Here is a 23,931-nt window from a genome sequence, read left to right on the forward strand (position 1 = left end):
CAGGCCTGCAGCATATTACATTATCAGTGTCCAATGGGTTCTTGTGATTGTAAGAGAAACATCCAAGACAATCACCCATGGTTACACTGCACATCAGCAACTCTGATGCCTTCCTGTAGCAGGCTGCTGCACAGTCTGCACCCAGTCCAGCACTTCTGCCAGTAGTAGTTCATTGATGCGGTAGACCTACTGTATCCAAAAGTCTAGGAGTCTAGCGTTGTCTTGCTATAGTAAAAAAGGCATTCAACAAAGAAAAAAAACACCCTTGATTGCCCGAGAGGCCACTGCACCTGAATGTAGCACAGTCTGCACCAGGACCACGGGATACAGTAGATAACTTGACAGGTTTGCAAGTAAAGTGTTGCCTCACCTAAAAGGATTGTTTGGGGCTCTGAATGGTGTTGAGGGAGGAGGTGAATGGGCAGGTGTAGCACTTGTACCACTTACAAGGATAGTGCCAGGAGCTCACTGAGGTGGGATGAATGGCGCCAATAAGTGACGACTATTTGCATGCAATTCCAAAGGGAGTCACTAAATATTCCCATTTATGACTACTACAGCTGAAATCCACAATAACAGCCATGGATATTTCAGTAAGCAGTTTGTTTTAAGATGCTTAAAAAATCAGTTGATCCTCAAAATTGGTGGACCCCAGACTGCAGACTCAGGTTGTGAGTGCATTTCCCCTTTAAGAAAAAGGAAACATGGAAAACATGCTGGTCTGTGCTATGATTGAAAAGTAGAGCCTCAGACACCCAACTCCCTGTTTTCCTGCAGGACAATGTATAGTCTCTGGAAAATAAAAATGGAGATATCAGTGCAAGATTACAGTACCAGAGGGACATCAGGGACTGTTGTGTACTTTGCTTCATGGAAACGTGGCTCAGTCTCACCATTTGGACACAGCGCAGCAGCCTGAGAGCTTCAATATACACTGCAAAGACAAAACAGTTGAGTATTAAAGGTTGAGGAAGTGGAGTATACTTCATGATTAACTCATCGTGGTGCACAGATGAGGCAGTTCTAACTCAGTCCTTCAGTCCTACTCCCTAGACCTGAAATATCTAGTGGTCAAATGTCATCCATTTCATATGCCAAGGGAGTTTTTTTCCCTCATGCAGTAGCAGTGTATATTCCACCCCTGGCCAATGTCAGGTAGTGCCATGATCTTGGCTGAGTGTCATGATCAGCTGTCACAACACAGCACACCCTGATGCCCTCCCTATCATTGCAGAGGGTTCAACCAGGTCAGCTTAAAGGGCTCTCTGATCGACTACCAACAACATATTATCTGTGAAACCAGAGGAGCCAACACGTTTGACCATTGTTACACAACTATCAAGAATGCTTAATTTGCCATCTTTGGAAAGTCTGATCACCAGGGTGTACATCTGCTCCCAGCATACAAACAGACTGAAGATCGCAGACCAGTGCTGAAGACCATGAAGGTAAGGTTAAGGGAGACAAAGAGGCGCTTTCATGATTGTCTTGAGTCAGTGGACTGGACAATATTTGGAGATTCATCATTGGATCTGAATAAATATGCTACAGTTGTCACTGACTTCATCAAGATGTCTGTGGATGAATAAGAAGTCGACGTTTTGGGCCGAGACCTTTCTTCAGGATTGAGAAGGAAGGGGTAAGGTACCAGAATGAAAAGGTAGGGAGAGGGGAAAGAGGTTAGTTGAAACCCTTCATCAGGACTGGAATACAAGATGAGAAGTCAGGGTAAGAAGGTGGGGGTGAAGGCCTCGGTCTGAAACGTTGACTGTTTACTCTTTTCCATAGATGCTGCCTGGCCTGCTGAGTTTCTCCAGCATTTTGTGTGTGTTGCTAGGATTTACAGAATCTGCAGATTTTCTCATGTTTGTGAGGGCTAGATATGTGGCATTCAAGACCAGAATTATCCATGAAGTCCAGGAACAACCTATGGAAGAGTAGTTTAAGAGTGGAAAATAAAACAATTCTGTCTGAAGTTAGAGGTAGCTCTGGCAGAATTTTCAGACCATTACATCCTACAAGGTGAAACTTAACATCATGAATGGCTGCGATGCTTCCCTCCCAGTTGAGCTAAATGCCTATTATGCACACTTTGAAGGGGAGAATATAATGATGTGCGCAAATCCCTGCATCATCTGGTGACCCTGCGATCTCTGTCTTGGAGGCCTATGTCAGGGCATCTTTCAAGAGGGTGAATGCTTGCAATGTGTCAGGCCCTGATGGTGTACCTGGTAGGGCACTGAAAACCTGTGCCAACCAATTGGTGCGAGTGTTCAAAGACATTTTCAGTCTGAATGGACAATGAGCCTATGTACACTACTTCATGTTTTTTTTTGCTTTTTTTGCACGATTTTCTTATATTATTGTAATTCACAGTTTCTATTATTATGTATTGCATTGTACTGCTGCTGCAAAGCAACAAATTTCACAACGTATGACAGTCATTTTAAACCTAAGTTTGATTCTGGACAAGAGAGTCAAGGAGAGCATGGTTCCTGCAGAAAGTCGAGAGTGGGGTGGAGAAGGGAGTTAAAGATGTGCTTAGAAGTAGAATGCAGTTGGAAATGGTGGAAGTTGTGAAGAATGGTGTACTAGATACAGAGGCTCGTAAAGTGGTAGATAAGGACGAGAGGAAATCTATCCCCGTTATGGCAAATGTTGTAGATGTTCTAATCTAGAACATCTGAGATGTCCTCCTCCATCAATGAATGGGATTTCCCTTTCTCTACCATTGATTTAGATTTAGATTTAGATTATGAGAACACTCAGTCCTCTTTTATTGTCATTTAGAAATGCATACATGCATTAAGAAATGCTACAATGTTCCTCCAGAGTGATATCACAGAAAACAGAACAAACCAAAGACTAACACTGACAGAACCACATAATTATAATATATAGTTGCAGCAGTGCAAAGCAATATCATAATTTGATAAAGAACAGACCACCGGCACGGTAAAAAAAAGTCTCAAGTCCCGATCGACTCCCAAGTCCCCAATAGCAGGCAGCAAAAGGGAGATGCTCCTCCATTTCCAAAACATCTGCCCTCACTCCATCTTCCAGCTGCCATAACAGGGATAGAGTTTCCAGTCACTTCTCCCCCTTCCCGCTTCTCTCTTTTTCTATTCCCCATTCTGACTCCCATGTTATCCTGTCTCCTTACCTGTCTATCACATCTGGTGCCCCTCCTTCTTTCTTTTCTCCTATGGTTCACTCTCCTCTCCCATCAGATTCCTTCTTCAACCCTTTACCTTTTCCACCTATCACCTCCCATTTAATGTCATTTAATCTCCCCTCCTCCACTCACTGACCTTTCCTCTCACCTGGCTTCACCTATCACCTGCCAGCTCGTACTCCTTCCCACCCCTCACCTCCTGGCTTCTTCTGCATTCCTTTCCAGTGCTGATGAAGAGTCTTGGCCTAAAGTGTCGACTGTTAATTCCTCCCCATTGATGCTGCCTGACCTGCTGATTTTCTCCAGCATTTTGTGTGTGCTATTATATATTCACAAGATTGTTATCATTACTCATGTTAGGATAGAGAAGAGGCTGAGAAGTTGTAATGGCACAGAGGAGTGGCACTCGTAAGAGCCAATAGCCTGGCAGCAGTCAGCAGTAGTCTGTAGTTCTAATCCTTCTGTTTAGATGGACAAATAATCAGGAGGTCAGCTATTCACTGCTCAAGGTTTCCTTCCTCAACAACAAGAAACTGGCTTGGATGATGAGTCTTGAAAAGTATAATGTGTCTTTAATGGAAATATTGATTCCAGTTACATAAAAGGATGTGTGACACCATATTTCTGTGAACACGTAATGGAGTTTAAAGTAGGCTGTATTTATGAAAATCATTACTATTAAAATTGTTTTGCTTTGTGGTTATATACCTGATTTAGTTTCAAACCATCCAGTTTCAAATATTTCTATTCTTTGTCTTCCAGCCTTATTTATTCACAGAATGAGATAAGGGCAGGAGTAGGCTACTTAGCCCCTCAAGCCTGCTTGCTATTTGATGTTTAACTATTATTTATTTTTTAGAGATACAGGGTATTCCGGCCCAATGAGCCACACCACCTATTTAACCCTGTCCTATTCACAGGACAATTCACAATGACCAATGAACCTACCAACCGGTACATCTTCAGTCTGTGGGAGGAAACCAGAGCAGCCGGAGGAAATCCACTCATACATGGGAGAACGCACAAACTCCTTACAAGAACTGAACTCTGAACTCTGATGCCCCGAGCTGTAATAGCGTCGTGCTAACCACTACGTTACCTTGGTGCTCAGGTCATGATCATGGCTGATCTGACCCTGATCTTTGCTGTGCTCATTTTCCATAACCCTCAGACCCTTGACCTTTAAGGTAAACTGTCTCCTCTTTGAATAGAATTGTTGAACTTGCATTCGTTAGAGATAGTTACTCTCTACACAGAGTGCCTGGAATGCAACATCAGGAGTGGTAGTGGAAGCTGTTGCATTTGAGGGCAGTGGTTATTTAAATAACTCTTAGATAAGCACATGGATGAAAGAAAAATAGAGATTATACATTGGAGGGAAGGGTTAGATTAATCCTGGAGCAGGTTAAAAAGTTGGGTCAATATTGTGTGCCAATGGACCCATTCTGTGCTGTACTGTTTTTATGCATAGAGCTTTCCTTTAATGCACTGGGGATTCCATAATGAGGAATTGCCCCGGGCATTAAAGAAAAGCAAACCAAGACGTTTAGGAATATAAAGGAGAAATTCCTCAATAAAGATGATGGAATCTGTAGGAAACAGCTAAAAAGAGCATGAGTGGCAATTCATGCTTTCAAAATTGAAACAGAAAATGCTAATGAAAGGTCAGTCAGCGTCTATGGCAGAGAAAGAGTTGATGGTTTAAATCAACAACCTTTCATAAGAACTAGATAAAACTAGGAAACAAGCAGTTTATAACTTGTGGGGAAGTGCGAGCAATGGGGGAAAAGGAAGGGAATATCTGTGACAGGATGAAGGAACTGCAAAGTAAGCTATATCCTATTTCCTCAGTTTTCTGGTTCTACCTGCAGGAGGCATGCAGCTTGGTGACTGTCAAGAGAGGGAAAAGGAATAGGCAGATAGTGAGGAGTACCCATATTGCTGTTCTCCTGAATAACAAATATACTGCTTTGGATGCAGTTTGGAAAGGTGGGTGGGGGGGCAAATGACCTATCAAGGAAAAGCTGGAGTGACCAGACTTTTGACTGTGGCTTAGAAGGAAAGCAGAGGGGTGGGAGAGGGGTGCAGAAAAAGAGAGCTGTCGTGATTGGGAATTCAGTAGTTAGGGGAACAGACAGGAGATTCTGTGAATATGAAAGTGGCTCTAGGAATGTTTGCTGCCTGGAGGGGCCAGGATCAGGGATGTCTCAGATTCAGTCCATAGCATTCTTAAGGAGAAGGAAGTGCAGCCAGAAGTTATGGTACAAATTGGTACCAGCGACACAGCTAGGAAAAGGGATGAGGTCCCAAAGAGCGAAGATAAGGAGTTGGGAATGATCTTATTTGAATAAAATCCATATTATGCTATTTAAAAATAAATTGACAAATGGAAATTATATTATACCGCTGTTCTATGGGAGAAGCTATCACAGGTACAGCTCTCCCACCCTAGAGGACAACTACCATAGGTGATGTCTTAGGAAGGCACATCCATCTAGTCAATGCCGTCTTCACAATGCTTCCATCAGAGGGGATGTACCCGAGCCTGAAGACCCATTGTTCAAGATTCAAACTGTAGCTTCTTCCTACTGCTATCACATTCTTCAAATGGCATGAAAAACACCAGTCATTTTCTCCCTCTCTCAGCTTGACACTAATGCTGCTATGTTAATGTATCTATTTTAATTTATGTTTATGTTACTTTATGTTTGCCTATGTTTGTAATGCTGCTGCTGCTGCAAAAAGCTAATTTTTAAGGCCTTTATACATGCCAATGACAATAAATTTGAACTTGCATTGATGAGCAGGACTTCAAGGGTGTGTGCCATCTATCCAGAAATTACAGATTTCAGGAGTTTCAGATCTGTAGATTAAATTGGGATCTCTTCTGGGGAAGTTATGACCTGTACAAAATGGGCAGGTTACACCTGAACTCAAAATGGAGCAATGTTCTTGTGGACAGGTTTGCTTTAGCCATTGGGGAGGTTTGAAACTAAGTTGGCAGGAAACTAGAGTGATAGGCGATAGGTCAGATGATGGAGCAGTTGATGTTAAGGTAGATGAATGTGTAGAGTGACTGTGAGGAATGATAGGCAGTGGATAGGACATAAATGAAGTCAGTTGGATAGATTGAAATATGACTATTTTAACGTGAGAAGTATCAGGAATAAAGCTGATGAACTAAAACCATGGATCAGTCACATGGAAATATGATGTTAAGGCAATTACAAAGACTTGGCTGTCAAATGGCTGCTATATGTTCCTGGGTTTAGATGTTTCCAAAGATACAGGAAGGGAGATAAAAGAGGTGAGGGAATAGCATTACAAGTCAGGGATATTATCACAACTGCTGAAAGGGAGGATGTTGTGGAGGGATTACCTGCTGAATCAGTGTGGGTGAGAGTCAGAAGCAGGACAGGATCAATCAACCCAATACTATAGGGTATTTTATAGATCCCCAATAGCAACAGGGACACTGAGGAGAAGATCAGTAGGCAGATTTTGGAAAGGTGCAAAGGTACACCGGGTTGTTATCATGGATGACTTCAACTTTCGTAATATTGACTGGTGCCTCCTTAGTGCAAAGGTTTAGCTGTCACAATGGGTGGGGGGCATTAGGAGCAAGGGTGGACCCAAATGCAAGACACATCTTGTGAGGTTACTTAGATTTAGTTTATTGTCCGATACCAGGAGAGCTAGGCAGGAGCAGGAGTAGGGAACTGGACAAGGACTACAACTATGCTGGGACCAAGAGTCTGGGCTAGGACTCGGAATCGGCTCCCAGAACTAGAGGAGACATGAAGAGGCTACGGTATGGACTCCGAGCCCGAGACTGGGCAAGGACCCAGTACCTGGGTCTTGCCTTGGGCTCGGACCCCAGAACCAGGCATGGACATGACATGGGCTAGGGAGAGGAGGAACATGGAAAACAGAGCCTCGGTCTCGGGAGAGCAGGTGCATGGAACCATGGACACATACACAGAACACAGAGTTGGGACCCCTCCTTGGGAACAGGACACAGGGCCGGGACTCACACACAGAGCAGAGAGCTGGGACCCCCCTTGGGTGCAGGACATAGGGCCGGGACTCATGACCCCCCGCAGGGCAATGGCAAGACAGCCTGACTTACCCCACGGAGGCGAGGACAAGACAAGACAAGACCAACACGAAAGCACACCAGACAGTACCTATCTAGCTCCGGCAATAGAACTAGACCGAAGTGCAGGCGAGGGCTGCAGACGAGGGCTAGAGGCAAGAGGGGCAGAGAAGGGATTCGGAAAAGGGGGGCGGGGACAGGAATCACAGACTGCCAGGGCCAGGACTTGACTAGGTGCTCAGAAGCTGCCAGGGCCAGGACTTGATTAGGTGCTCAGAAGCTACCAGGGCCAGGACTTGACTTGGTACTCGGATGCCGCCAGGGACAGGACTTGACCTGGTACTTGGATGCCTCCGGACCCAGGACTTGGACATGGTACTTGGATGCCGCCGGAGCCAGGGCGTGGTACTTGGAACCTCTGAGTAGTGACGAGCTCTAGACTTGGCCCAGGAACAGTAGGCAGCGGCTCCTGATTCTCTCCTGCGGGTTAACTGATGGACCCACCTCAGTGAGGAAACTTTGCAGGCTCACTTTGGCGAGGTAACTGGACAGAGTTGCTCCGGTGAGGAAGGGCGAATTACCGGCACTCGCTTCGGCACAGACTAGGCTTGCTCCGGCCAGATGACATCGGCACGCCGTACCTTTGATGACTTTGCAGATGCTCCCCCACCGAACGGCTGAAAGCCGGAGACTATAAACTACCAGTTCAGCCAAGCGTTAATTGCCTCTAATCACCAAAGCCGAGGGACACAGGAAAACAGGGAATTAATGGTCCGGATCGTAACATAAACAAGGTAAATTTAAAGGGACCCCAATCCGGACCATGACATTAGCTGGGGAAAAATTAGTTAGGTGTGTCCAGTAAAGATTTCTGAGATGATATATAGTTGGGCTGACTAAAGGAAAGGCCACACTAGATCTACTACTACTACGTCGACTCAGGCCTAGGGGGCCAGCGTCGGGCACGATGACGGACTCTCCACTTCTCCCTCTCCCTCATCAGTGTGTTCAATTCATCTACATTAGCCGCACCGCTGCTTCTAGGAGTGTGTTGACCATAGTCTTGGGAGGGCACCCAGGGTTCATCCTCCCATACTTGGACTCCCATATGATGCCTAGGCTAGCAGGTAGCTCAATGTGGCGTAGACAGTGTCCCGCTAGTTGCAGTCTTCTCGCCTCGATTTTAGTGGTGAGCATTGGTAGGTTGTTATAGAGCTTGACGTTCATCATGTGCTGTTGTCAACACACGTCAAGAGCCATCCGGAGCATTCGTGTATAGCAACCATCTAGAGACTTTTGCATCGTCTTGGTGAGTGTCCACGTCTCACATCCGTATGTGAGAATGGACTCTATGACTGCTATGAAAATCCTCTTTTTAAGCCCTCTGGTCAGGTTCGACTTCCAGATTTCCTTCACGTTGTTCATAGCCCTCCACGCCAGCGCCTTCCATATCTTTATGTCCTTTTCCGAACTCATCATTCTTGACCCGAGGTACTTGTAGTCAAAGACTTTCTTAATGGTATCATTCTTTACGGTCTTGAGAGTACCTTTGTCGCAGTTAAACGCCATGTACTCTGTCTTTTTAGCGTTTAGGTGAAGTCCAACTTTATTGCACTCAATTTCCACTTTTGTCAGTAGCTGCTGTGCTTCCTCCATCTGGTCAGAAAGCAGGACTATGTCATCTGCAAAATCGAGATCTGTGAGCGTAACTGCTCGGACCCTTTTGGTTCGTCTTGGTTTTATGGTAATACCAAGCTAGTCATGATCTTTGGTAGCTTGACGCAGAGCGTAATCAAGGATGATTATAAAGATGTAGGGTGCCAGAGTGTCTCCTTGCAGCACACCAGCTCAGAGCTCGAACACTGCTGTTTCTCCATCTGGTGATACAACTTCCGCCATGGTTTTGGTGTAGCTGGACTCTATTGCTCCCAGTAGATGGTCTGGCTCTCCGTAAGCTTTCAGGATCTTTAGCATTTTAACTCTGTGAATAGAGTCAAAAGCTTTGTGAAAATCGATGTAAGTAAGCATGGCTGGTAGGTTGTTCTTCTTGACTTCCTCGATGATCCTACAGAGAGCAAGTATTTGCATTACTGTTGTGCACTTCTGCCGAAAACCGTTCTGATTGAATCTTAGCTTAGGGTCAATGGTGGTGCGAATCCTGTTCAAGATCATCCGATTGTATAACTTAGTTAAGATGCAGGTCAAGCTGATACTGCGGTAGTTATCTGTCTTTGTGAGGGATCCAGACTTGGGGACTGGGATAATGTTTGAGAGTGACCACTGTTCTGGTTTGTCACCTTTCATCAATGCCGTATTAGATATGTCCTGCAAGATGTCATCCAGATCACAGTCCTTCAGGACATCTGGTGGTATCCCATTGACCACACTTCTTGCTGCGACGACGTCAGGATGTTTCAAGATCCAGCTCTTCTTGATTCGTTTCACAGTAGGCAATCCCTTCATTGCATCTGTGTGTGTGTCTATGAGCCATTGATAGCCGTTGGTTGCAGTCTCTTCCTCCCCCCTTTTCAGTGGGCCAAAGCGATTTCTTACCTCCACTGTGTACTGGGCTTGAAGAATAGGTTGTGAGGAGAATGCCTTCCAGTCTATCTTCTCCTTGGGACCTGTGGCTTTGGGTTGCCGCAGGCTCAGTCTCACTTGCATTGACACTACTCTGCGGTCAGAACTGACCGAGTTGAAGGTGCTGTAGACTTCTGTGTTGATCACACAATTACGCCATTTTGTTCTTACGAGGATGTAATCGAGCTGTTTCCTATAGATATTTCCATTAAATTTAGTACTAAGCAATGAACCTTGTCAGGTGACATCTTTTTGTGGGCAAGCATTTTAGAGACAGTAACCTCAACTCCCTGACCTTTAGCATTGCCTTTGACAAGGATAAGAACAAAAGTAATGGAAAATCATTTAATTGTGAGAAGGTGACTTATTAGGCAGGAACTTGGGAGCATGAATACAGAACAGATGTTCTGACTGACATGTATGACAGAAAAGTGGAGTTTGCTTAGAGAGCACTTGCATTGGGTTCAGAATAGGCTTTGAGGCAGGGAAGTATTGTTTGCTTGAAAGATCCAAGCTTCCATCATTTAACAAGAGAGGTGCAACCCTTCGTCAAGAAGGGGAAGAAAGTATACTTAAGGTTTAGGAAGCAAAGATCGGACGGAGCTCTTGAGAGTTAGAAGTGACAGCTGGGAAAGAACTTAAGAAAGGACTTAAGAGAGTTAGAAAAGGACATAAGAAGGCCTTGACAATTAGGATTAAGGAAAACCTCAAGACGTTCTACATGTACATGAGAACAGGAGGGTGAGGGCAGTACAGATCAGTAATAAAAGAGGAAAGGTGTCTGGAATAGAGAAGATAGAGGATGCCCTTAGTAACTATTTTGCTTCAGTATTCACCAGTGAGAGTGACATTGAGGACAGTGTGGCCAATGTAGAGCACACTAATATGCTGGAATATATTGAGGATAAGAAAGAAGATGTGTTAGAACTTTTGAAAAACATTACGATCGATAAGTCCCTGGGGCTGGATAGAATATACTTCAGGTTACTATGGGAAATGAGGAAAGAGATTGCTGTGCCACTGCCAATCTTTGTATCCTCACTTGCCACAGGATTAGTACCAGAAGATTGAAGCACCTCAAATACTATTCTTTTGTTCAAGAAAGTTAATAGGGATAGCCCTGGGAATTAAGACTAGTGAGTTTTAAATCATTTATGGACAAAGTATTGAAGAAGATTCTTAGAGACAAGACATTCAGAGAAGCATCATCTGATTAGGGTTGGATGGTAGGTGTGGTGTATGTGGATTTTCAAAAGGCATTCAGCAAGGTGTTCCATGATAGGTTGATTCAGAAAGTCAGGAGGGATGGAATCCAGGGAAACTTGGCGGCATTGATTCGGAATTTTTCTTGCTGATAGAAGGCTGAAGGTGGTAGTAGATGGAGCATATTCTGCCTGGACGTCTACAACAAGTGGTGTACAACAGGGATCTTTTCAGGGAACCCTACTCTTCGTGATTTTTTATAAAAGACTTAGATGCGGAAATGGAGGGGTGAGTTAGTAAGTTTGCAGATAAATGGAGATTACCGGTGTTGTAGATAGTATGGAGGTTTGTTGTAGATTACAACCTCATGTTGAAAGGCTGCAGAACTGGTTGAGAAGTGGCAGATGGCAATCAATACAGAAAACTGTGAAGTGATACACATTGGAATGTTCAATGGAAGCAGAGTACATGGTTCATGGCAAGATTCTTAGCGCTGTGGGGGAACAGAGGGATCTTGGGGTCCATTTCTGTAGAGTCCTCCAAGTTGCCCAGCAAGTTGGTAGGGTGGTTAAGAAGATATATGGTGTGTTGACCTTAATTAGACGGGGATTGTAATATTGCAGCTCTGTAAGACACTGATTAGACCACACTTAGATTATTGTGTTCAGTTCTGGTCACCTCTTTATAGAAAGGATGTGGAAGCTTTAGACAGAGATTCACCAGGATGCTGCATGGATTAGAGAATATGTCTTATAAGGAAAGGTTAAGCAAGCTAGGGCTTTTCTCTTTGAGTGAAGGAGGATAAGAGGGACTTGATAGAGGTGTAAAAGATGATGAGGCATAGGCAGAGTGGACAGCCAAAGATGTCTTCCCAGGGTGGTAATGGCTAATATGAAAGGACATACTTTTAAGTTGAATGGAGATAAGTATAAGGGGGATGGTGCAGGGTTATTTCTCTTCACTGAGAGCGATAAGTGAATGGTACATACTGCCGATGCATAGTTGTAGAGGCAGATATATTATGGACATTTAAGAGACTTTTAAATAGGCACAAGGATGAAAGAAAATGGAGGGGTATGTGGAAGCGAGGGTCAGATTGATCTCAGAGTAGATATAGTGTTGGCACAACATCGTGGGCCAAGGGGCAGTGTACTGAACTGCTCTATGTTCAAGTCAAAGATCTAAACTGTTTCTCTTGACAGATGCTGACTAACCTGCTGAGTTATTTCCATTAGTCAGTGTTTTTATTTCAGACTTCCATCATCTGCGGCAGGGAAATGACATTTCCCTACCGTCTCGCCAAGTTAAAACAGAATGTATGCAAAAAATCAAATTACTCCATTGAACAGCAGTGAGACTAGACTCCAGGAGTGACAAGTCAGTGGGCTTTTGTGGTGTAGTTAGAAATTGCTTGCAAACAAAAACACATTGAAGATTATTAAACTAGAATCAGGAAAAAAAAATTCATGCATCTTCAGGAAATGTGGGAAGTTAGTCACATAGTCTGTAAATACAAAAGAGAGTTTAAAATTGACTTTCATATCTTCTGAATATTATAAACCATTCCATGACCAATGAAGTGCACTTGAAATGAGGATGTGGGATACAAAGCAGTCAATTCATGCACAACAAATAGCAATGTGTCACACTTAGTCATAATGATTCTGGTTGATCTTGAACGTCAGCACTGACTCAGAGCTGGAAGATTTACTTAAGACAACCTATTTCCCTGCGTCAGAGCAATATCAACACTGTCTGCAGAGGTGGCATTTTTGCAATTCTTAATTGAATTGGTGGTCATCTGTGTGCCATTCATAACAATACAAAAGCTATTATTCAGTTTAATCAGTTTCCTTTACACAGTTTAATGTGAAAAATGTTGGGAATCAAGGGTGTGTTCTTGCTGCCGAAGTAATTGGAATACTTTCTTAGTAATTCTGCAGAAGCCCATTAATTCCAATGTGTGCATGCTTGCTCCAACACAGCAATCCCATCAATCCCTTTCCCTCTCTCTTTAACTCTCTGTAGCCATCAAGGAAACAGTTTTAGTGAGTAAACTAAACATACTTAGTACTTTCAGTACTTTTAGGAAAAGGGGAGTCAGCGGACGTCACATAAGTGGATTCTATGAAGGCCTTGACAAGGTGCCACACATGAAGCTGATAAGCAAAATAAGAGCAAATGGTATTACAGGAACAATACTAGAATGGATAGGAGATTGACTGAGTGGCAGGGGGCAAAGTGGGGAATAAAGGGGGCCTTTTCTGGTTGGTTGCCGGTGGCTACTGGTGTTCCACGGGGGTCTGTGTTAGGACTGCTTCTTTTCACATTATACTGTAGGTCAATGATTTTGATGATGGAATTGATGGCTTTGTGACGAAATCTGCAGATCATGCAAAGAAGATGGAGGGGCAGGTAGTGTTGAGAAAGCAGGGCCTCTGGAGAGGGACTTAGGCAGATTAGGAGATGGCCAAAGAAGTGGCAGATGGAATATAGAGTAGAGAAGTATATGGTCATGCCCTTTGGTAGACGGCATAAAAGTTCAGACTATTTTGTAAACAGGGAGAAAATTCAGAAATCAGAGGTGCAACGGGACTTGGGAGTCCTTGTGAAGGATTCCCTAAAGGTCAATTTGCAGATTAAGTGGGTGGTAAGGAAGGTAAATGCAATGTTAGCATTCATTTCAAGAGGACTAGAATATAAGAACATGGATGTGATGCTGAGGCTTTATAGGTCATTTGGTCAGACTGCACTTGGAGTATTGTGAGCAGTTTGGGCCCCTTATCTAAGAAAAGATGTGCTGACATTGGAGAGGGCCCAAGTCCAGAGTAGATTCATGAAAATGATTCTGGGATGAAAGGGTTAATGAATTGCATTTTCTGGCTCTAGGCCTGTACTCACTGGAGTTTAGTACAATAAGGGAGGATCTCATTGAAATCTATCAAATATTGAAAGGTCTAGATAGAGTGGATATGGAGAGGTTGTTTCCTATAGTCAGGGAGTCTAGGATCAGAGGGCACAGCCTCAGAATAGAGGGTTGTCTATTTAGAACAGAGATGAGGAGAAATTTCTTTAGCCAGAGGGGAGTGAACCTGTGGAATTCATTGCCACAGATGGCTGTTGAGGCCAAGTAATTGGGTATATTTAGAGCGGGGTTTGATAGTTTCTTGATTAGTCAGGCACCAAAGGTTGCAGAGAGAAGGTAGGAAAAATAGTGTTAAGTGCAATAATAAATCAACCATGACAGAACGGCAGAGCGGACTTGATTGACCAAATGGCATAATTCGACAGTATGTCTTATGGTCTAACATGGCAAAGTCTAGCTTGAACAACAGTGAGTTTAATCATGTGTCAATGGTATTACTTTAAATGAGTATCCCACTGTGAATATTCTATGGTTTACTATTGACCATAAACTTTAGTAAAGCAGTTACATAAACACAAGAATAGATCAGAATCACAGACTCCTCAAAGCCTTTCCACTATCTGTGGGTTATCTGTGGGAATGTGATGAACACTCTTAACTTATTGGAGTAAATGTCATTGCAACATTATTCCAGATTTCTAATGCTTATCCTAGACAAATTAGAACACTTTATTGGATCCCCATCCACCATTATAAGCATTCTTTCTCTCCATCACCAGCATGCCATGGATGTAGTGTACTTCAGCACTGAGGAATTTTGGGGACTCATTCAAAGCTCCCAGAAGATTGCTGCACAAGTTGGTAGGGTCGTAAAAAAGCCATATAACACACTTGACTTTATTAGTCAAGCCACTGAGTTCAAGAGTCAGGAAGTTATGTTGCAACTTTATGAAACTGTTAGACTGCACCTGGAATTTTGCTCTGTTACAGAAAGGAGATTTGAGTGAGGGTGCAGAAGAGGTTTACCGGGATGCTTCTGGATTAGGGAGCACGGGCTACAAGGAGAGGCTGGACATACCTGAGTTGTTTCCTTTGGAGCTGTGGAGGCTTAGGGGTGACCTGATATAAACTAAGAAGATGAAGAGAAGCATAGAGTGGACACCTGATATCCTTTTCCCAGGTTTGAAATGTCTAATTCTAGAGAACAGGCATTTAAGGTGAGAGAGGATAAGTTGAAACGAGATATATGGGGCATGTTTTTGCACACAGAATGGTGAGTGCCTGGAAGGCATGGCAGGGGTCCTGGTGAAGCCAAATATGATAGAGGCAGTAGACAGACAAGTTGATGAATATGCAGGAATTGTATGGAATATGGACTTGTATAGGCAGAAGGGATTAATTTAGTTAGGCTTTTAATTACTAGTTTAATTATATTGACTCAGCATTTTTTTTGCCAAAGGCCCTGTCCATGTGTTGCACCTTTCTATGTTCTGTGTTCAAATATTAACTGGGCTGCTCCCAGACTGAAAAACTTCAAATTCTGTGAAGGACAAATGGGAAGAGACAATCCCTGGTCCCCTGGAGGCCCCTCGGTGTCTGATCTGGAAATATAGTTCTGCAACACGCTGCTCAGCAGCACAGTGGGAACGATACCTCTCAATGGACAGTAAAGATTAGCCTTGCCAGCAAAGATTTATCATTTTAAATGAATATGAAAAGATGAACGAATCGGACAGTCAGATAACCCAAAGTTTAATTTAGAAGCATTTAATGCAATGTGATTGCATGGTTACAAGAGTAGAGACCTAATTCTTCCACGGTATGGCACTTTTAGGGAAATTAGCCAATAGCAGCAGGGAGATAAGTAACTCTCAGTACTAAGACTGAAACAAAATCATGGTAAACAATGAATCTGGCCCACAATTAATGTGGCTGTAGGTCAGAATTAACAAGGGCAAAAATATACCATGAGGCTGTTTCTGTGGTCATTAATGGCAGTTTTAGTGCTTGACCAAGTATATCATAGTTAACTAAAGTTATATAATATTCATGAGGAACAATATTTCCAGATAGACTGGAAAAATTGATAAAGATTACCTAGTTTTGAGAAAGAGTTCATGAATTTTTGTTCCTTTCTTCAGTAATTCATTGAGGACTGAAGGACTGGTTATTATGGATCTAATATCGTGTAATGAGTTCAGGTTAATTCATCTTAGGAAAAGACTGGCCAATGGAGAGGGAACATAATATAGAAATTCATATTAATACGGGCAATATTGTGTTTAGCAATGAAACTTAAATTTATTCAAAGCCAGTTACAGAGGAATGAAAACAATTTGGCTGAGACACACAGGAAATTAGATGAAAAGGTACAGTGGTGAGAAGCAATGTGAAGTGTTTAAATGATTTATACTTAGAACATAGAAACATAGAACATTGAAAACCTACAGCACAATACAGGCCTTTCGGCCCACAGAGTTGTGCTGAACATGTCCCTACCTTAGAAATTACTAGGCTTACCTATAGCCCTCTATTTTACTAAGGTCCATGTACCTATCTAAAAGTCTCTTAAAAGACCCTGTCATATCCGCCTCCACCACTGTTGCTGGCAGCTCATTCCATGCACTCACCACTCTCTGAGTGAAAAACTTACCTCTGTACCTACTCCCCAGCACCTTAAACCTGTGTCCTCTTGTGGCAACCAATTCAACCCTGGGAAAAAGCCTCTGACTATCCACATGATAAATACCTCTCATCATCTTATACACCTCTATCAGTTCACCTCTTATCCTCGGTCGCTCCAAGGAGAAAAGGCTGAGTTCACTCAACCTATTCTCATAAGGCATGCTCCCCAATCCAGGCAACATCCTTGTAAATCTCCTCTGCACTCTTTCTATGGCTTCCACATCCTTCCTGTAGTGAGGCGACCAGAGCTGAGCACAGTTCTCCAAGTGTGGTCTGACCAGGGTCCTATATAGCTACAACATTACCTCTAGGCTTCTAAATTAAATTCCATGATTGATGAAGGCCAATACACCATACGCCTTCTTAACTACAGAGTCACCCTGCACAGCTGCTTTGATTGTGTAAACATCCCTTTACCAACAGAAGGCATTGACTCTGTACTAGATCTATACAAGAGAAATCCAGAACAACACACACAAAATAATGGAGGAAATCAGCAGGTCAGGCAGCATCTATGGGGAAGGATAAATGGTCGATGTTTTGGACCAAGACCTTTCTTCAGGACTGAGAAGGTAAGGGGAAGATGTTAGAATAAATAGGTGTGTGGAATGGGGGAGAGGGAAAGGAGGACTTACTACAGTGATAGGTGAAGACAGATGGGTGAGAAAGGTACTTCTCCAGCCCTTCACCTTTTCCTCCCACCTGGATTCATCTTTTAGTTGGTTCTCCTTTCCCCTGCCCCCACCTTTTTATTCTGGCATTTTCCCCCATGCTTTCCTGTTTGAAATGTTGATGTTTATTCATTTCCATAGATACTGCCTGACCTGCTGGTTTCCTCCAGCATTTTGTGTGTGTTGCTCAGGATTTCCTGCATCTGCAGAATCTTCAAGAGAAATCCAGCCCTACATCCACAGCCTTTCATTCTGTCTTATTTCAAGTATCCATCTCCTTCCATTCTGAATCCCCTGATATAACCTGTCTCCATTTCCCACCTCGCAAAGAATTGCAGATTCTAACCATTTCTGACAAGGAAAGTCTACAGTGAAATTTCAACAGGTTGAGTGGGTAAAGGTCTGGAAGATGGAGCAGAATGTTGGTAAACGTGAGGTTCTCCACCTTAGAAGGAAAAATAGAAGATCAGGTTGTTATTTCAATGGTGAAAGATTGCAGCACACTGTTGTGCAGAGCAATTTAAAAGTGCAGATACATGAATCACAGAAGGTTGGTTTGCAGATGCAACAGGTTATGAGGAAGAAATAGAATTTTGTCGTTCCCCTGAAAAGGGGAAACAGTGTATGAAACATATATGCTGTACTATTTACCCCTTCAGTAATTTTACGGTGAATCAAAACTAATTATAGTACATCCAGTTAACTGTATAACAATAGGGAATGAGGTGTGCATTAAATCAAGTTCAATTCTTTTCTTATTTATACCGTCACTCATTTAATGTTCAGGCCTTTTTTAGTTTAATTATCATTTCTGTTATTCCAGTGGAGCATATCACTTTAATTCTAAATTATCAAAAATATAATACAAAGCATAAAATTACTCCAATAAGCTATTATCTTCTGTTATCAGCAATACTATGTATCCAAACAGTTACACTGCGTGCTTCTGGCGCTGTCTCCATGCAGCTTTAATGCTTCAATCACACAAGCCACGTGGGTGAAAGCAGCCTTTTTTCATGGTTCCAGACAAACATGTAACTCAAAGAATTATACAAAACTGGAGAAAAAATACCTAACAATGTTTTTCTGAGAACATGAATGGAATTTTGTTCTTCATTTCTCGAGGGACTGAATCTTAGAGTAGGGAAGTAATGCTGCAACAGTACAAGATACCTCGAGTACAACATGCAGTTCTGGTCTACGTACTTGAGAAAGCATACTGGCTTTGGAGGTGGGACAGAAGAAGTTCACCAGGTTAATTCTGGAGCTAAGGAAGTAACGTTATGAGGAGAGGAAGAGTTGCCTGGGACTATTCTCGCTGAAATTCAGAAGAGTGAGAGGTGATATAGAAACATATAAAGTTATGAAAGGGATAGATAAGATAGAGTCAGGGAAGTGTTTTCACTGGTATGTGAAACTAGAACTAGGGGCATATTCTCAAGATTCAGGGAAGTAGATTTAGAGTGGAAATCAAGAGAAACTTCTTTTCCCAGGAAGTAGTGAATCTGTGGAATTCTCTGCCCTAGGAAGCAGTAGAGGCTACCTCATCCTGTATATTCAAGACACAGTTAAGGGCTACGGGAATAAAAGCAGTAGGTGGAGATAATTCCATGGCCTGTTCAGCCATGATCTTACGAAATGGCAGAGCAGCCTCGATGGGCCAATCGGCCAATCCTGCTCTTATTCCTTGTCCATAATCATCTTAATTCTATATCTCCTGGTTCTTCACCATTCCACCAATAGGAAAGGTTTCTCTCTGTCAAGTCTGACTTTACACTGATTATTCTAAATACCTCTGTGAAGTTCACTCTCAACCTTCCCTGTTCCAAAGTGAACAATCCCAGATCTTCAACCCTAACTATGAAATAGAACTCCCTCTGTAAACATTTTAGTAAATTTATTCTGATGACTTTTAGAATTTACAGCTTTTCGCTGATTAATTAATTTAGAGATACAGCGTGGAACAGGCCTTCTGGGCCAACGAGCTGCACCACCTTTCAACTTATCTATTTAACACTAGCCTAATCACCTAAAAATTATGCATCTTGCTGACCACTGAGTCTATGCTTCTTATCATCTTGTACACTTCTAGCAAGTCACCTCTACCAGTCTGCTCAATGACCCCAATGCAGACAGCAGATGGGGAGATCTCCCTTTTCGACATAAAATCTGGTTTTACCCCTTCTGTTTCTCATGTGCTTTCTGATCACCATCACCAGTTTATAAAATAAGTGGTTCTGAACACCTTCTGTGTTCTACCTGTGGTTGTGCAGGGGATATTGTGAATCCTGAGGTACACAGCAGATTACTTGAAGTTGAACCAATGGTTCATTCAACTCTCCAACAATCACATAGTTGTAGTTGGAGGCCAACTCCAACACGCATCATGCCATATGAGTGATTCTAAATTATAATTTATTTCAAAATACAGCACAGAATAGGCCCTTCCGGCCCTTTGATCTGCAGTGCCCAGCCACCCCTGATTTAACCCTGGCCTAATCACGGGACAATTTACAATGACCAATTAACCTAGCAACTGGTATATCTTTGGAATGTGGGAGCACCTGGAGGAAACCCTCACAGTCACGGGGAGAACATACAAACTCCTTACAGACAGTGGCGGGAATTGAACCTTGAGTCACTGGTACTGTAAAGCGTTGTGCTAACCACTATGCTACCAAGCCACCCCTAGCGTTGGTTCCTGATTGAATAATCTCTAACCTTCCCACACATTTGCTATTTACACCAAGAAATGAATTTTTGATTTCTTGTTATATCCTTTGTCTTTCTTTTCTTCTACCCTTTCCCTTCATTTTTCTTTTGGTTCCACACTGATCTTTCTATTAATCAGTCCTGTTCTTGTGTGTGCCATCAAACTGACACCTATCATATGCACTGATTTCCTTCTTTATTTTCAAAGCTCTCTAGTTTTAATTGGCTTCTCTTTTCTCCTGATGGGAATGTACCAAGGCTACCTCCTCTATTAAAACTACCCAATTGTCAATTGAGGTTTTGCATGCCAGCCTTTGGTAAGACAGTATTCTCATCCTATTGAAATCAATCCTTCTTCAGCTGACTGTACAGCTTGAGAGCAGTCCATATTTTCTTCCATAAAACTTCGGGCACTGAGCCCTATATGTTTTTCCACTCTACTTAGCTCATCTTGTTCCCCAGAACCAAAATTGGCAATGCCTCCTTCCTCTCCTAAACAAATATTTCACCCACTCTTTAATGCTTACTTTTATCTTAAGTGATTTTAGGTCAGTTACATATATCTGCAGTTTTCCTGTTAATTAGTTCCTTAATATTCTCTTCACAAGTAGTTGGCCTTTAATATATATGTAAAAATATATACATGTTTCTTTTAAACTTCATTTAGAAATTCTGGCTGAATAATGATTTAAGGACAATTACCAAAAAAAGGGTAATGAGCCTGGAGATCAAGCAAAGTTTAAAAAAAAACTTCTGAAAAAAAGCACGAAAGAGAACGTTCCTGTTGATTGGAAGGTAACAAATACAATGCCTGCAACCTGATCCAGATCCGAGTGAGAGATGAATGGAGACGGCTCTCAGCACTTCCAACATACATTATGAACACGTGGTGATGCAATTCGGTTTAGTTAATGCTCCAGCAGTCTTTCAGAACTTCATCAATGACACACCCCAGGAGATGTGTTCAACCTTTGTGTCCCAGGAAAAAAAGCTGAGAACAAGCAGGGATCGATGAACTGCTTAAGTTGACATGCAGCAAAAACGTAGAGTCTAATTAAAAACATGATGCTCCATGTCAATTACACACTTCATGAAGGGTAAAGGTGTTTGTCAATTCATTGGAGTTTCATGAGGATGTAGTTGCAAAGTAGATCTGGGTGAATCAGTTGATGTAATATGTTTGGTTTCTAAAGAGGCACAAGAGGTGAGGTTGTTTCACAAGATTAGGGGCATGGTAAATAATCGCAAGATTAGGATCATGGTAACTAACTGCGAATAAAATCATAATCGGGTTTAATATCATTGGTATATGTCATGAAATTTGGTAATTTTGTGGCAGCAGTACAATGCAATACATAATAATAGAGGAGCAAAACTATGAATTACAGTAATTATATATATATATCAAATAGTTAAGTAAGTAGTGCAAAACCAGAAATAAAACAGTAGTGACTAGTGAGGTAGCGTTCACGGTTTCAGTGTCCATTCAGAAATCAGATGGCAGTGGGAAAGAAGCTGTTCCCTAGTCACTGAGTGTATGCCTTCAGGCATCCGTACCATAGCCATACAATATTCAATTAACAGAGTGAAAGGATAAATCATCCTTTCCGGAATTGTAGATGATAAAACACTGAGGTGGGAAAGTCAGCCATGAAGAGAAGATGAAAAGTTAGGGACAAGACAAAAAAAGACAGCTGATGCATGTGGCACTGTAGGTCATCCGGCTTGGTAGGGAAAGTGGAAAAATAGGACAAATTTTAAAAGTGGGATGAGTAAAGGCTGGGATTAAGAAGGATTTGGTGTTTTTGTATGTGCATCATAGAAAGTTAAAATACAAATAAGCAATTGATAGTTAAAAACCTATGTCTTTACAGTAATTATTTGGCAATATGTTAGGATTATGTAGCACACTATTGTAACCATAACAGTAACACTATGCACAGATTTAGTTTTTATGAAAGGAAAATCCATCTGCCTCAGAACAGCAGAATGAACATGATTCCTTGTGTGTTAGGGTTTTCCAATAAGGACATAATGTGCAAAAAGGGCTTAGGTTCTTTGGAGTTTAGAGAAATGAGTTGTGATCTAATTAATGCCAGGGGGTTTTAGAGGTTATGTGTTAAGAGTTTGGTTCTACTTCTTGACGAGTTTATATTAGGGGTCATGGCCATTGTCAAGTAAGTCACTTTTTATTGTCATTTCGACCATAACTGCTGGTACAGTACACAGTAAAATCGAGCCAACATTTTTCAGGACCATGGTGCTACATGAACAATACAAAAACTACACTGAACTACGTAAAACAACACAAAAACTACACTAGACTACAGACCTACTCAGGACTGCATAAAGTGCACAAAACAGTGCAGGCATTACAATAAATAATAAACAGGACAATATGCACAGTAGAGGGAAGTAGGTTGGTGCCAGTCCAGGCTCTGGGTATTGAGGAGTCTGATGACTTGGGGGAAGAAACTGTTACATAGTCTGGTCGTGAGAGCCCAAATGCTTCGGTGCCTTTTGCCAGATGGCAGGAGGGAGAAGAGTTTGTATGAGGGGTGCGTGGGGTCCTTCATAATGCTGTTTGCTTTACGGATGCAGCGTGTGGTGTAAATGTCTCTAATGGCAGGAAGAGAGATCCCAATGATCTTCTCAGCTGACCTCACTATCCGCTGCAGGGTCTTGCAATTCAAGATGGTGCAATTTCTGAACCAGGCAGTGATGCAGCTGCTCAGGATGCTCTCAATACAACCTCTGTAGAATGTGGTGAGGATGGGGGGTGGTGGTGGGAGATAGATTTTTCTCAGCCTTTGCAGAAAGCAGAGATGCTGCTGGGCTTTCTTTGCTATGGAGCGGGTGTTGAGGGACCAGGTGAGATTCTCCGACAGGTGAACACCAAGAAATTTGGTGCTCTTAACGATCTCTATGGAGGAGTCATCGATGTTCAGTGGAGAGTGGTCGTTCCGTGTCCTCCTGAAGTCAACAACCATCTCTTTTGTTTTGTTCATATTCAGAGACAGGTTGTTGGCTCTGCACCAGTCCATTAGCCGCTGCACCTCCTCTCTGTATGCTGACTCATCATTCTTGCTGATGAGACCCTCCACGGTCGTGTCATCTGCGAACTTGATGATGTGGTTCGAGCTGTGTGTTGCAGCACAGTCGTGGGTCAGCAGAGTGAACAGCAGTGGACTGAGCACACAGCCCTGGGGGCCCCTGTGCTCAGTGTGATAGGATAAATTGATAGTATTTTGGGATATAGATGAAGTGAAATCTTTTCAATCCAGTGGCTGTAAATATTTATACTTGAGGGCTGTAAATGTTCAGTCACTAAACATTTTCAAGGCTGCAACAGGGAGAATTTTGGGCAGGAAGGGAATGAAGATCTGTGATAATAGTGTTGACAAGTATCATTGATGCAAAAGCTCAGTTGTCGTCACATTGACTGGTGAAGAAGCCACAAAGGGCAGTATGAGTGCACTAGTATATCTGTTTCTCACGTAATTGCAATTAGAAAAGTGAGATTCTTTGACAATGAAAAGATTAAGACAGAAAGATTAATCGTCATATATGAGACATTCTCACCCAACAACAATAATGATCTCAGCTGCCTTTTGATCATGGACCAACAATTATTGCTGCCATGAGGGCCAGGGGGTTGGATGATGCCAAGCTACTCAGCTGTGGACAGTATTGTAGAGGTGATGAATCACATCCTCACTCAGTTCATCAGCATTTTTCTCTCAATGAATAATTCAGAGGTAGGGAGATTCTAAAATTCTTTTTTCCTGCTCACCTTATCCAGACTTCATCCTCTGAGATCTGCTGATGCCACACTGGCCTGTGGTCAAAGCAAAAATGGACGGAAAACTCACAGGAACTGTACCTCCAGGCTCCAGATTAATAAATAGCCAGAGCCCCAATAGCTCTGGGCCACTGAAGAGCT

The 23,931-nt window shown here is 42.5% G+C and overlaps 1 long non-coding RNA gene across 1 annotated transcript; it reads right to left on the reverse strand.

Annotated features, from left to right (window-relative positions):
* Window positions 1–557: 557 nt before the first annotated feature.
* On the reverse strand, window positions 558–23,818 carry LOC134348970 (uncharacterized). Its single transcript, XR_010018544.1, has 3 exons — window positions 23,782–23,818; window positions 894–934; window positions 558–792 (listed from the first exon to the last, which is right to left on the reverse strand). It is a non-coding gene; the product is annotated as an uncharacterized LOC134348970 (long non-coding RNA).
* Window positions 23,819–23,931: the final 113 nt, after the last annotated feature.

Source organism: Mobula hypostoma, chromosome 7 (assembly GCF_963921235.1).
Source record: "Mobula hypostoma chromosome 7, sMobHyp1.1, whole genome shotgun sequence".
Classification (NCBI taxonomy): Eukaryota; Metazoa; Chordata; class Chondrichthyes; order Myliobatiformes; family Myliobatidae; genus Mobula; species Mobula hypostoma.